Source organism: Urocitellus parryii, chromosome 5 (assembly GCF_045843805.1).
Source record: "Urocitellus parryii isolate mUroPar1 chromosome 5, mUroPar1.hap1, whole genome shotgun sequence".
Classification (NCBI taxonomy): Eukaryota; Metazoa; Chordata; class Mammalia; order Rodentia; family Sciuridae; genus Urocitellus; species Urocitellus parryii.
In genome coordinates, this window is record NC_135535.1 from 71,200,908 (window position 1) to 71,215,687 (window position 14,780).

At 32.1% G+C, this 14,780-nt stretch overlaps 1 protein-coding gene across 3 annotated transcripts in view; it reads right to left on the minus strand.

Moving 5' to 3' along the window:
- Tmem117 (transmembrane protein 117) overlaps nucleotides 1-14,780 on the minus strand; it is a 442,366-nt gene that overhangs the window by 81,929 nt on the left and 345,657 nt on the right. The gene's annotated exons all lie outside the window — the stretch shown is intronic.

Below are 14,780 nucleotides of genomic sequence, written 5' to 3' on the forward strand. Positions count from 1 at the left end.
TTTCCAGTTAATTTGTTCCCTTTTCCCCAATTGTTGCTAATACCTCTTATATTAATAGGAATTAGAATGTGAGACCAGAAGGGTTAACAGAGCAGCTTTTCCAATCCAATAGTTCCCAACCTCTGGGGAGGTTCTGAGGCACCACAGAGCTGCTGGTAAAGAAGGGTGAATTCACAAGTGCACTGAGTGGTTGGTAAAGTACAAACAAAATGCTTCCCCAGAGGTTAGGGCAATTGCACAAGCCACAATGTGCCAGTGATGTTAACTAATAAGAGTTCAGGTCTATGTCTCTTCAGCCAAAGATCCATAGAAATTATCAAAAATTTGATTTCATCTTCATGTCATCTGTTGAAAACATACTCATCTTACAGTCTATTCAAATGTCTATTATAGATTGTTTAGAGACAGAGAAGCACATGTAAATAAGTCTACATCATCTGAAACATGGTTTAATTCATAAACTTACACTCTCTTTCATCCTAGCTCCTGGATTTTAAAAAATGCTGAATGTTTTTTAAGTATCTAACTTGTGATTTTTTTTCTTTCATTCATCACCACTTTATGATAAATTTATTCAGTAGTCAAATAGCCTGAAAGCAGGTATCAAGAGACTGAAGGACGGACCTTCAAGGACTGACTGACCTCAGGTTTGAATAACCTGCAAAGGGCTCACTCATTTAGCATTAACTATCATGCAATTTCATTTTAATTAAACAAAAAGATGAGAAATGTGAAGAATCATCTAATACAAATTGAATCAAAAAACAAGATTTGATCTTTTTTCCCAATTTTTGTGGTGCTAGGGATCAAACTCAGCACATGCTATGGAAGTGCTCTACCACTGAGCCCCTCCACCAATTTTTGTCCAACTTAAAATAGCAACTCCACGTGACCAAATATAATTAATATGCTTTTCTGTGTTTTAATATATTAGCCATTTTTCATTTTCTAAAATGTGTAAAATCTTTACTTTCAGTCATATATATTATATTGCTTTCTGATCATGCCACACAATTACTATAGTCTTAAAAGAAGTTAAAGACCACTTATTTCCTTCTACAATATTCATGTTAAAATGTTGGAACTCAATCAAAACAAGCCAGATCATGTTTCATAGTTTTGCACTGAAAAAACAAAAATCCATAAATCCTATTTAAACTGAAAGAATTAAAAAAAATAATGCATGAATTGAGGTATAGTCTCATATTCCAAAGTGCTAAATCCATAAAATAAAATGTGGCATGGCAAAGGAATTTAAAAGTATTTAATATCATAATTTTAACCATGCTGCTTAAAAAAGAAAAAAAATAAATAAAACAAGCAGGCATAAACAGAACACTTTCCTTCACTTTTTACTGCAAAACCAAGAGCCAATTCAAACATACAGTTCCCCTCTGAACACTAAGTACCAGCACACTGAAGTCACAGATGGCCATCAGAGAATGCCAACACTTCTCATTCTGCTTGTTTTAATTATCAGTGTTGCCACTGCAACTCTGTAAGAAAAAACAATCACATTTATGCCCTTAAGCCAGTTCATTCTGAAATGTGAGTTTCCTTGGCCCTACAGCCCAGCTGATGAACTCAAGGTTGCACCTTGGGAAGAGCAACCTCCTGATCTCCTACTGTTGAGATCAGGAAGTACCAAGGGAGCACAAAGAAATGTTTGCCAAGTGACCTAGTGAAACAACACAGCTTCTCCATATGGCTTTCATTAAGTAAATGCTACTGCCAGTTATTGGCCAACCTGTACACATTCATTAAGATAGAATCCTTGAGAAGGAAGATGCAGTTATTAACTCATCTTGTTTGTGGCTCCATTGGGATCAGGAATCTGTAAAGGAAATTATTAGATTCTAATGTCTATTACACTATACATTTGTGTGTTATTTATCTTTATATCTTTCTATTACTTTTCAAAGGAAAGTGCACTGAATACAGCAGGAACTCAAAAAGCACTGAACAAATTGAAGTGAAGAAATAACTTGGTACCTCTTGTTCCTAAAAGACTATAAAAGAGGTGGCTGTAAAGTCACCATGGCTCCTAGCATTTGGCCATACACAGTGTAATGTATTGAAACAGTGCCATGGCACACACATCTGTGTGAACAATGCCCCTGGGAATTCTGTAGTGCCCAAGTATCCAGCCATGTGAAACTCTGGGCATTGGCAACATGATACGAGAGGTGTCAAGTGAAACAACCATAGTTCTTTTAGTGACTTGAATTCCTCTGCCTATCTCTGAGTGATGTTGCTGTTTAATCAGAGGCACTTAAAAGTCATTCATGTGTACAGAGTATGATTAGTCTTGGTCAGAAGGAACAAATTTAGTGTCTTTGTGTTTCACAGTTTTAAGTAGGAAATAAAATGTATGCTAAGAAAAAAATTGTACCTACTGGACAGCAAAATCCTTAAGATAGAGCTACATCATTTATTACTGATTAGTATTGACTGGCACATTATTGGTGCTTAATAAGCAGCTGAATGAATAAAATCATCTATCTAATGTGGGATAGAAAAATGCTCATCTTTTATTCTTTGCCAGGCACAGATGCTACTGTAATTTATGATACTTCCTCCAGTGTTCACAGAGCAAAGAAAGAGGCCTGGGCAATGTTAAATTAGGTTAGATGGACCAGGTGGGTGTGCTGATCCTGTGCCTCTCTTAGCAAACTCACAGCCCAGTGTTTCTTCTTAGTAAATTATCTTGTGCATACTAAATGATTCATCAATTTAACAGAGAGAAACAATGAAGTTCAGAAATAAAAGAAACAATAAAGATAGGGCTATGCAAATTACAGATGATACCAGCAAGAACTACATTATTCATCATTATTTATTTAATGAAAATAAAATGGAAGCTATGACACTCCAAATACAGTCTTGACTTTTGAAATATCAAAGTGAAAATTTTAAACACACCAAGTGGAAATTTTGAACACATCAAGACATTGAGAAGCATCTTTTTCCCATTCTTAAATTTTCTTACCAAAAAAAAAGAAGGAGGAGGAGGAGGAGGAGGAGAAGGAGGAAGAGGAGGAGGAGGAGGAGGAGGAGGAGGAGGAGGGGAGTACTGGAAGGAAAGAAACAAAAACTAGGATATTTTCAGGTGGGGGAGACAGAACAAGAGTATGTTTCATTTTATTTTTAATAAATGTTGGATTTGTTTACTGGTTTAAGAAAATTGTTCCCATAATATTTGGTGACTTTGACCAACCAAGAAATTTACACAAACCAAAACAGAGGACAAGAATAAATTTTGTGTTTCATCTTAAACATCTCTTGAAGAATGTATATCATCAGGAGACTGTCTATCAGAAAAAAAATATTTTTGTAACTCCCCACAAGTACCCTTGGAAGAGAATATCTTTTCCATGGCAATGTGCACATGATATAATGACTATGAAAACAGATGTTATAAACACAAAATATTTTTTCTGTTTTGAAAGAAGACTTGAAAATATACCACATGAACAGAAAAATTCCCTAAAGTTATAAAAAATGTTGGAAGGAAGTAATGCTGTGCCAGAATGAAAGATCAAATACTTAGTACTGGGATTCATAAAAGACTTACTTCACCCTTAAATTCTAAGGGAAAAGATTTTACAAAGATATAAAACCATATATGTGAAAACATATTTTTTTTTCTTGGGAACTTATGAAGACTAATTTATTTAAGACTAATTCAGAACAAAATGGAAAAAACCCACGGCTTTACTGAAAAATAAGGGAAACTAGCACCAGTTATCAGGGGGGTCTACTCATTAATTCAGTTTAATTAAGAAGCGATGTTGACATTTTAAAGACACACCATCAACCTTGTCTGATAAATCTAGTGGAGAATTTTGAAGCTATATAAAAAGTGGAATTTCATCAAAATTTAGAAAACCTCTTGATATAAAATATTACTAAAGGTAATTTAAAGAATTGAGAAACAGGATTACTTTGAATGGGAAAGTCATATTGCCATATATCCAAAAGTACAGGGAACTGAGGAAACATGTTAGGAACATCCACTATTACAAAGACATAGTTAGATTGTCAGGACACAGGAGTGATCTCTGCCCTTAGAAAACTTGTCATCCATTGAGGAGTGCCAATGTGTGTACACGCAATCAAGTTTAAAATCAAGTGAAAACCATAATGCTCTGGAAGTTTCTGAGAATATCCTCTTTGTTTTCATTTGAGCATCAAGGGTGAGTGGGAGGTTTAATAAAATTAATCCTAAAAGATTGGTAGACATGGGCTGGGGTTGTGGCTCAGGGGTAGAGTACTAGCCCTGCGAGGCACTGGGTTCAATCCTCAGCACTGCATAAAAATGAACAAGTAAAATAAAGGCATTCTGTCCATATACAAACTACAAAAAAATTAAAAAAAAACCAAGAAGATTGGTAGACATATTCAGTGGAATAAATATTGTAGGCAGAAAGACAAATTTGAAAGGAAATATGGAAATTGTAATGAGTGTGTAGTGAAATATGGAGGAAGGCTGGCAGATGTTTCCAAAGTTTCTAGGTTGTGTCACTTAAAGTGACTGAACTGAAATGAGAGATATGAAGGAAGCAGAAACAAAATATGAATTTGATTCTGAACTCATTGAGTTCAAGGGGCAGGCTGGATATTTACACAGGGATTAAGAGTTAGTTGGAGATAGGAACCTGGGTCCAGGAAAGGTGAGGTCCTGAAATCTGAAGCATTCAAATACAAATAATTGTTAAAGACACAATTTTTTTTTTCAGGTAAACAAACTGAAAGGAATACAGAGCAAATCAAGGACAGAATCTTGAAGATTATTCTTTTTTAAGGTATAACTTAAGAAGGATGGAGGCTAATAAGATGTGGCCAGAGGTAAGTAGAGATCAGAAGAAAACAATACAGGTGTTCACTGACTTAAGATAGAGTTACCCAACATAATTCAAAAATGAATTTAATATACCTAACTTAATATAGCTCACTGTAGAGAATCTGCTGCTCACCCTCATGATCGCATGGTTGACTGGGTGCTGCCCCTCACTGCCTCTGCCAGGTATATGAGAAAGTATTGTACAACATATTGCTCATCAAGAAACTGATCAAAACTCAAAATTCAGAGTACAATTTCTACTGAATGTATATTACTTTTACACCATCATAAAGTTGAAAAATTAAGTAAAAACATCATAACTCAGAGATTGTCGCTGTTATGGAAGCTAGAGGAGAAGAGAACTTGAAAAATGAACTGGTGATCTACCTTCCTAAAACCTTCACAGAGGTTTGGGAATAAAAATGAAAGATGGGCCAGCATTGAACCCACCTTCCATTAACACAAGACTACTTTAAATAGTGCACACTTGGATGTGAAGAGAATTTTAGATATTTTTCTCTATAAACTCAGATATGGGGTTATTTTGTGTTCTGCAAATTGATCTTGGCTTAATCAAAATGGAAGATCATCTGGGTGGGTCTCAATCACATAAGCTCTTTAAAGTAGAGAGTTTCTCTGATAGCAGTAGAGGAAGCTAGAGTCGTTGAAAGCATGAGAGGGAGGTTCTCTGTTGCAAAGAGAGAGGGAGTCAATGGGTCAAATCTGAGGGGAACCCTAGGATCTGAGAGCAGTGTAGAAATACAAACACAAGAAAATGGGGATTTCAGTCCATACCCACAAGGTACTACATTCTGCCAATGACAGAAATGAGTTTGGCAAAGAATACCAAACTCCAGTTAAGAATGCAGCCAGCTGACAACCTGACTTTGGCCTCAGCACAGAACCCAACCACATCAGGACAGACCTCTAACCAGTACAGCTGTAGGGTAATTGATGTGTAGGGACTTTTTGTTTTGGTTGATGAGTTTCTTTTCTTTTTTTCAATACAGCAAGTTTCTGGTAATTTGTTATGCAGTAATAGAAAACTAATAAAGTTCTAGAAACTTAATTTGGAGGATCCTAAAATGATTGGTTATTGGAAATATTTCTTAGACCAAATTTAGAAAAGAAATGCTTAGACATTAATATTTAATAAATTAAGATAAACTATAAAGGATTGCCTATTTAATCTGGAAAATGAACCTAGACTTCATCTGAATTTCCAGTTATAGGAAAATTCTTCCTGAATTAGAAAAATACAATTAATCTTGAAAAAAAAATATGGTCCATATACATGTCCTCAAGTACATAAATAATTGTACAGGGAAAACTGAATCTATGTCTTTTTTAAAAAAAATTCAACATGAAAGAATATTGCCTTTAGTATGTATTCAGTAATACTAAATTTTGGTACCTAGAATCTACATGCAATTTCTTTTCGTTAAATTCAACTACCATAGTCCTAGAAAATTATTATTTAGGATCTATTCTGTAAGAGAATCTATTCATATATCTAAAAAGCAAAATTTTCAAAAGAAAGATTCTGGCAACTAGCCTTGTTCACACTAATTATTTTTAATTGAATTTTATTTTTATTTTTTTATTTATTCTTTGTGGGTTTGTTTGGTGGTGGTGGGGTGCATACCAGGTATTGAACTCAGAGGCACTCAACCACTTGAGTCACATCCTCAGCCTTATTTTGCATTTTGTTTAGAGACCAGGTCTCACTGAGTTGCTTATTGCCTTGCTTTTTCTGAGGCTGTTTTGAACTCAAGATCTTCCTGCCTCAGCCTCTGAAGCTGCTGGGATTACAGGTATGCACCACCACACCCAGCTATTTTTTATTTATTCTTAATTGACAAGTAAAATTTGCATGCTTTTGTGTACAACATAATGTTCTGATAGATGTTATGTGTTGAAGAATAAGTACGTCAAGACATTTAGCATACACATATTACCTCACATGCTTGATATTTTGTAGAGAAAATACTCAAAACCTCTCTTAGCATCTTATCTCTCACAGTTAATAGTTGGAATTATTGCCACAAGCATCCCTGGAAGGTGGTTGTACCCTTCAGGGGACTCTCTACTTAAATGACTTCACTGCCAGAATTCAGAAAGGCCAAACTAAGGGACAGTGGTATGTTTGTTTGGGAACATGAAAAAGTAGAAGAGATTGGAACAAAATTGATGCTTAACTGTAGAACCACATGACATAAAGAGAGAAAAACAATATTATGAAGAGAAAACAAAGGAAATTCATTTTCCCCTCTTTATAGTACTTGAAAATATGATCTTTAATTCCCAAAGAGGCTACTGAATCTCTCTCTCCCACTGGTCTTATTCTATGCTTTGCTTTTGCAAATAAGTCACGACCAGCCCTGTATTGCTGCTAGTGCCAAATTTCAGATTCTTAAAGGTATACACTTGTCAGTGAAGTATATAATTTGTACTTTTTCTACCATCATCCTTATTTGCAGTGATGCAGAATCTGACTCTAAGCAAAATTTAGGTCATAATTATATAAAAAGAAAAAAAATTAAAGTTTTAGGTAGTTTTTGTAATATTCCAAACTTAAATCTTTTACTTCACAATGGATAAAGAACCCAAACCAAGAAAATAAATAAGAACTGTTGCAAAAAGTAGTCTTAGAGGAACATTGAAGAATTTTATAAAACAGCAAAATTGTTGTTAATAATTGATTTAAAGTTGACAAAATATGCAGTAATGAAATTGTTTAGGATTATGAAAACTAGAGAAGCCAGGTATAGGAAGAAATTAGTGGTCATTTGGGGGAGTGGGATTAGGTCGGTAGTGATTTGCTTTTAATTATGCCTTTTAATCTCACTTGCATTTTTGGTTTTGCTTACCATGTACATGTATTAGTTATAGAAACATCATAAATGTAAATGTCATCCTAAGTTAAATTCAGACAACAAAGGAAGGTGAAAAATCCACTTATATGTCAGACTTCCATAAAATTTATATTATTCTGTAACACTGGAGTAACTTCCCAATTATTTGACAAATCTGACAAAGATGGTGAGGAAAAGAAAATTATGGGCCGATTTCAATAGGAAATGCTGCTCATACTCATTGGGTTTCAAGAGATGTTATTCTCATATTCAATGATTTGTCCGAAACCATGAAGACGGAGTAAGAGAATGATTAGAGGTCTATCAACCTTTCTTCCACCACAATACCCTTTCTGTTTTTCATATATGTGATCTCCTTGTCTCTCTCCTTTCTGTTAATACCTCTATATATCTGCTAGTTTGACAAAAATGGAATAGTCAAGCAATAGCAAATACTGATGAGTATATGGACTACTGTGAACTGAATGATAGGTTTTTAAGTTAAGAAAACAACTCTGAAAAACTATTTAGCATCATGTAGTAAGATGTACACCCAGTATATGCCACTTCTAGGTATATAGGTAATACAGAAATTTCTAAGTATGTGCTCTAGAACATTTCCAGCTTTATTGACTGTAATAATACAAAATCTGGAAAGAACAATAATTCATGAATGTATCAATTATATTAATATAAAGAGATATTTACAGACACAAAAAAGAATGACCCACAAGTATATCAGCAAAAGAATTGAGTCTCACAAATGTAATGCTACATGAAAAATAAAAGACACAAAAGACTGTATTCATTTACATAAAATTCAGAAGTGAGTAATCTAGATTGTACTACTTAGGAATATAATTTTTTAAAGTATAAAGTATACCAAGAGAATGATTATTGAAAAAAGAAATAATGGTTATCTTAAGGAGAAAAAGAACTCTGATTTGGGAAGAAAAAATAAGAGTTGGGGAGGTCCCTATAATTGTCAATTTTTGAGTGTTGGGAGTTAAATATATATATTTAACTCTTCCATGTATATAATATATCTCATGATTATGAAAAAATCTTACTTCATTTCTTCCCAGAAAAAGATACCATAATAGTATATAATTTTCCCACTAGGACTTTTTAGTGGATACATCTAAAGACAAAGAGCATCTTCATGCTTTAATAAAATTCTTAATAAATATCAATAGGAGAATTTTTAATATGATGAAATACTTAAAATGTTCTAATTTATATTAGAAGTAAGTAAAACATGAACAATTTTACTGAGGTATAAATATATCAAAATATGTATAATATCTTTATGAGAAAAATTAAGAAACTTTAATACAAAATGAAAATAGATCAAAATAAATGGAAAAACATTCTGCATTTCTGAATAGAAAATTCAATATTGTTAAGATACCAGTTCTGCTCAAATTGATCTAAAGATTCACTTCAAACTCAATTAAAATCCCAGCAAGTTACTTCATGGATACTGCCAAACTGATTCTAAAACTTATATGGAGGAATAAAGATCCAGAATGGCCAGCAAAATATTGTTGAACAACAGAATCTGGCGACTGACACTATCTAACTGTTCTTCTTAATATTAATTTACAACGTGGTATATTGGTGAAAGATGACGAAAGCAGACTAATGAAACAGAAAAGAGCCCACAAATATACCCACACAAATAGAGTCAGCTGACCTTTGGCAAAGGAGTGATAGCAATTCAATGGGGAAAAGAACAAATCTGTTGAAACAAATGGGCAACCACATTCGAGGAAAAAAATTAATATAAGCAATGGTAGGTATTTCAACTCTCAAAAATTAATTAATGCAAAATAAATCATAGGTCTAAATGTAAAATGTAAAAAGTAGAAAACTCTGAAAGATAACATAGAAGAAAATCTAGATGGCTCTGTGTTTGACCAGAAGTTTTTAGATATAATACCAGAGGCAAATTCATGGAAGAATATTAAATTAATATTAAAAATTCATCTTTGAAAAACAATTAAGTTGAGATTAATACAAACTATGTTGTTTTAAGTAAAAAATTTAATTCTTACTTACTAGGCAACCACTTTTTCAAGCAATTTTTTAAAATATATAGTAAAAACATAAAAGGGGAGTTTAGTATACTAGAAAACTATTTAACACAAAAGAAAGGAGTAAAGGAAAAATACAAATGCAAAAAAGATATGACAATGTAGAAAGTAAATAGTAAAATAACACACACAAATTCTGTGAAAAAGTTGACACTTAAATTTGAAAGACAGAGGTTGACAGAATAAAGTATTTTTTTAAAAAATGTAATACCTATAGGAGACATACTTCAGATACCAAGACAATTTTTAAGTATAGGAAAAGATATATTATGCAAACTGTAACCAAAAGAGAGGTGGAGTGGCTACATTAACAGCATAGAGAAAAGATTTTAAGGTAAACATTGTGACTGGAAATAAAGAAGTAAGTTGTATAATGAAAACAAGGTCAATTCATCAAGAAGATATAATATTTATAAAAATATATGCACCAACCCCCAAAATAGAGCAAATAAATTTATGCAATTAAAAAAGATAGATGATTTAACAATAATTGTTTGAAGCTTCAATACCTCCTTTTCAATAATTAGCGGAACAGCCATACAGAAATCTAGCAAGGAAATACAAGATTTGAGCAGTATCATACACTAAGTAAAATAACACATATATATGGAATACTCTACCTGCACAAAGTAGAATGTGCTTTATTTTTTTTTGTTCTTTTTAGATATATATGACAGTAGAGTGCATTTTGACATATTATACATACATGGAGTATAACCGATTCTAATGAGGAATCCATTCTTGCTGTTGTACTTGATAGGGAGAATGTGCATTATTTTCAAGTGCAAATGCATAGACCATGTGGTGGGCTATAAAACAAGCCTCAATGAATTAAATAGGGTTGAAAATAATAGTGTGTCTTCTGACAACAATAAAATTATATTAGGCATTATTAACAAAAGATTGGAAAGCTTACAAGTATGTAGAAATAAAATAATACACTCCAATCAAGAAAAGAATTCAAATTACTACAATCAGAATTGAAAGAAATACTGATAAAACTAATGACTTTACAGAAAGAAATGGATTACAGAGGAATGCCATGAAAAACTGCAAGCCAACAAGTTATAAAACATAGATGAAATGGAATTTTTCCTTAGGAAGACACAAACTATCATCAAATAAGAAAAATTAACAAAAAATCTAAATCCATTAAAAGGTAAGAGAACTCTAACAAGTATGAAATTAGTAATTTTAAAACTTCTCAGCAATAAAACCTCATGTATGGATGATTTTGCTGGTGAATTCTACTCAATGTTTGAAGGAGATTTTATACTAATTCTTCACAAGCCACTCCAAGTATAGAGGAGAAGGGAGTATTTCCCAGTTCATGAGGTCAGCTTACCTTGATAGCAAAAGCAGACAAGATATCCAAATAAAAAAATTAAAAATCAATGTCTTATGGATATAAATTCAAAAACACACAATATAGTAGCACATAAAAGGGGATCAGACAAGACAACGTTTATTCCTGAAAACGCAAACTTGGTTTAACGTATGAAAGTCAGTCAGTGTGATAAAGCATGTTAATAGAAATATGGACTAAAATAAGTAGGTGATCATTTCAGAAAACAGGAAAAAAAGCAATTGACAGAAGTCCAAAAACCCAATGACTTTTTTTTCATTTTATTTATTTAGTTTTTCATTTTATTTATTTTTATTTTTTTAATTTGTTTTAATTAGTTATACATGTATCTTGACATATCATACATTTGAATAAAAGGGGTATAATTTCTCATTTTTCTGAGTGTACAGGTTGCAGAAACACATTGGTCATGCAGTCATGAATATACGTACAGAAATAATAAAGTCTATTGACTTTTTATGAAAATAGTACTCAACAAATTAGTAATAGAAGGGAGCCTAGATAACCTGATAAAAGTTGTCTATAAAAAACTCATAGATGATATCATATATAATGGTAAAATACTGAAAGGATTTTCACTAGGATCCTGAATAAGAGAAGGATGTTCACTTTTGCTATTTCTATTCAAAATAGTGAGGAAGTTCCAGCCAGAGAAACTAGGCAATAAAAAGAAATAAAAAGCATCCACATTAGAGAGAAAGAAGTAAAAAATATTTCATATTATCATGTCCTTTGATTTTTTCTGTAGAAAACTCTAGACTCAATAAAACAAAATAACTGTTATAAATAATAAATGAATTCAATGAAGTTAGAGGATACACAATCAACATATAGAAATGAAAAATCATTTGCACTAATGAACTATCTGAAAAAAAAATTAAGAAAACAATCTAATTTACAATAGCATCAAATTTTAAAATATTTAGGAATAAATTTAAGTAAAAGAGCTGTATATTGAAAACTATGAAACATTAATGAAATAAATGGAAAAGACACTTAAGGGGACATTCACCTTTAGATCAGAAAAATCAATATTATCAAAATTGGTACACCAGTCCAGATGACCACAGCTACAGATTCAGTGTTATCCCCATCAGATTGTAGTGGCAGTTTTCACAGAAATAGAAAAAGCAATCCTAAAATTCATGTGGAGGCTCTAAGAGACCCTAGATAGCTGAAATAATCTTGAACAAAAAGAACAACACAAAAGATTTGGATTATCTGGATGACATGGGCAGATTTCTAGCAAAGCAAAACCTACCTAAACTAAATCATGAAGAAATAGAAAATCTGAATAGATCTATAACTAGCAAGGAGATTGAATCTATAATGAAAAGTCTAGTGAATTCTACCAAATATTTAAATAAGGAATTGATATCAAATCTTCTCAAACTTTTCCAAAAAGGAAAAGAAACACTTCCTAATTTATTCTGTGAGGCTGGAATTACCCCAATACAAAAGTCAGACAAACATCTTAAGAAAACTATACACCAATATCCCTTAAGAAAAATTAACAATAGAAATACCATATTCTCAAGCAATCTCACTACTGGGTATATATCCCAAAGAAATGAAATCAGTATGTTGAAGACATGTCTGGGAAGGAGGGGAGGGAAAGGGAAGATATTGAAAATAATTTTGGTCCTATTATGTCCATATACAAACATGGCATAATGAATTCCACTATTATAAACAATTACAATGCACTGATAAAAATAATAAAACAAAAAAGAAAAGATGGGTGTACTCCCATGTCCACTGCAACATAGTCACAACAGTGATGATGCAGAGGCCATCTAAGTGTCAGCTAATCAATGAAAATATAAAAGAAAATTTGTAAAGAATGACTTCTGGAGACCTATAGTACAGCATACTGCTTATAGTTAATAATACTATAATGTGTACTTAATTTTCTAAGAAGCAGATCTAATGTTAAGTGTATTTATCATACAAATAGTAATAATAAATTAAAAAGATGGGAGCAAACATTTGGATGTGATGGACAGGTTTATGGCATAGATTGTGGGCATAGTTTCACAGATGTATACCTTTCTCCAAACTCACCAAGTTGTAAACATTGAATATGTGCTGCTTTTTGTGTTAATCATACTTCAATAATGTGGATTTTTAAAAAATCAGCTGTATTTTTATACACCAGTAATCAACAATCTGAGAATGCAACTAAAAGTTGCATTTATGATAGCATCAAAAAGAATAAAATGTTGGAAAATTAAACAAAAAAGTACAAGATTGTACTATGAAAACTACAAAACATTGCAGAAAAAAAATGAAAGAAAACCCAAATAAATAGGAAGATATCCCATGTTTATGGATTAAAAGATTTAACATTATTAAGATGGAAATATTCCTCATATTCTTTCATGTATTCAATAAATCCCTATCAAAATCCTAGCTGCTTTAATAGCAGGAACTGACAAACTAATCTTAAAACCCATGTGGGAATGCAAGGGAACATAAGAATAAGAACAGACATGCAAGTCAATAGAATAGAATTGAGAATTCAGAAATCAAACCATATATCCATGGTTGATTGATATCTAACAATGATGTCAAGATTATTCAATGGGGTGAAATAGTCTTTTCAACAAGTGGTGTTGGTATAACTGCAAAAGCACATTAAAAACTAATGAAGTTGTATACTACCTCACACCATATATAATGATTAACTCAGAATGAATCAAAGACCTATAAAGAGCCAAACTATAAAACTCTTATATGAAATTAAGGGAAGAACTTTTTGTCAACTTGAATTAGGCAACTATTTGTTAGATGTGATACCTAAAATACAACAGAAAATAACAATAAATTGAACTTGATCAAAATTTGAGTCTTTTGTGCTTCAAAAAACACCAAAAAAAATGAAAAAACAACTACACAATGAGAGAAAAATTGTGAACCACAGATAAGTATCTTCTATTTAGAATACATAAAGAATTCTTATAATTCAACCATGAAAAGACAACTCAATCTTAAAAATGTGAAAATAATTCAAATAGACATTTTTCTGGTAAGATTAAAAATGTCCAATAAGCACAAGATGTTCAATATCATTATACATATAGGAAAGAGAAATTAAAATCATAATGAGACATCACATCCTACCCACAAGGATGACTAAAATAAAAGTGACAGACAACAAGCTGGAGAAGATATGAAGAAACTGAAAGCGCCATCCACTGCTGGTAGGATTATAAAATAGTATCACCATTTTAGTAAGCATTTGGTAGTTCCCCAAAATGTTACATGTTATCATACGACCTGGTAGTTCCTCAAAATGTTATAGATCTACTGTATTAGCCAGAGAAATTCCACTTCTAGCTGTACACCCAAGAGAAATAAAAGCCTATATCCACAGAAAAACTGTGCACGAATGTTCATAGCAACAGTATTTTAATAGTCAAAAAGGAAAACAATTTAAATATTCATTAACTAGTAAATGGATAAATAAAATATATTTTATCTATATAATGGATTATTAAAATTGTACATAAAGAATGAATTGTTGATGTGATACACCATGAACAAAACTTGGAAGTTTATGTTAACTGAAAGAAACAATCATAAAAGACTATATAGTGTAATACCATTTATGTTATATA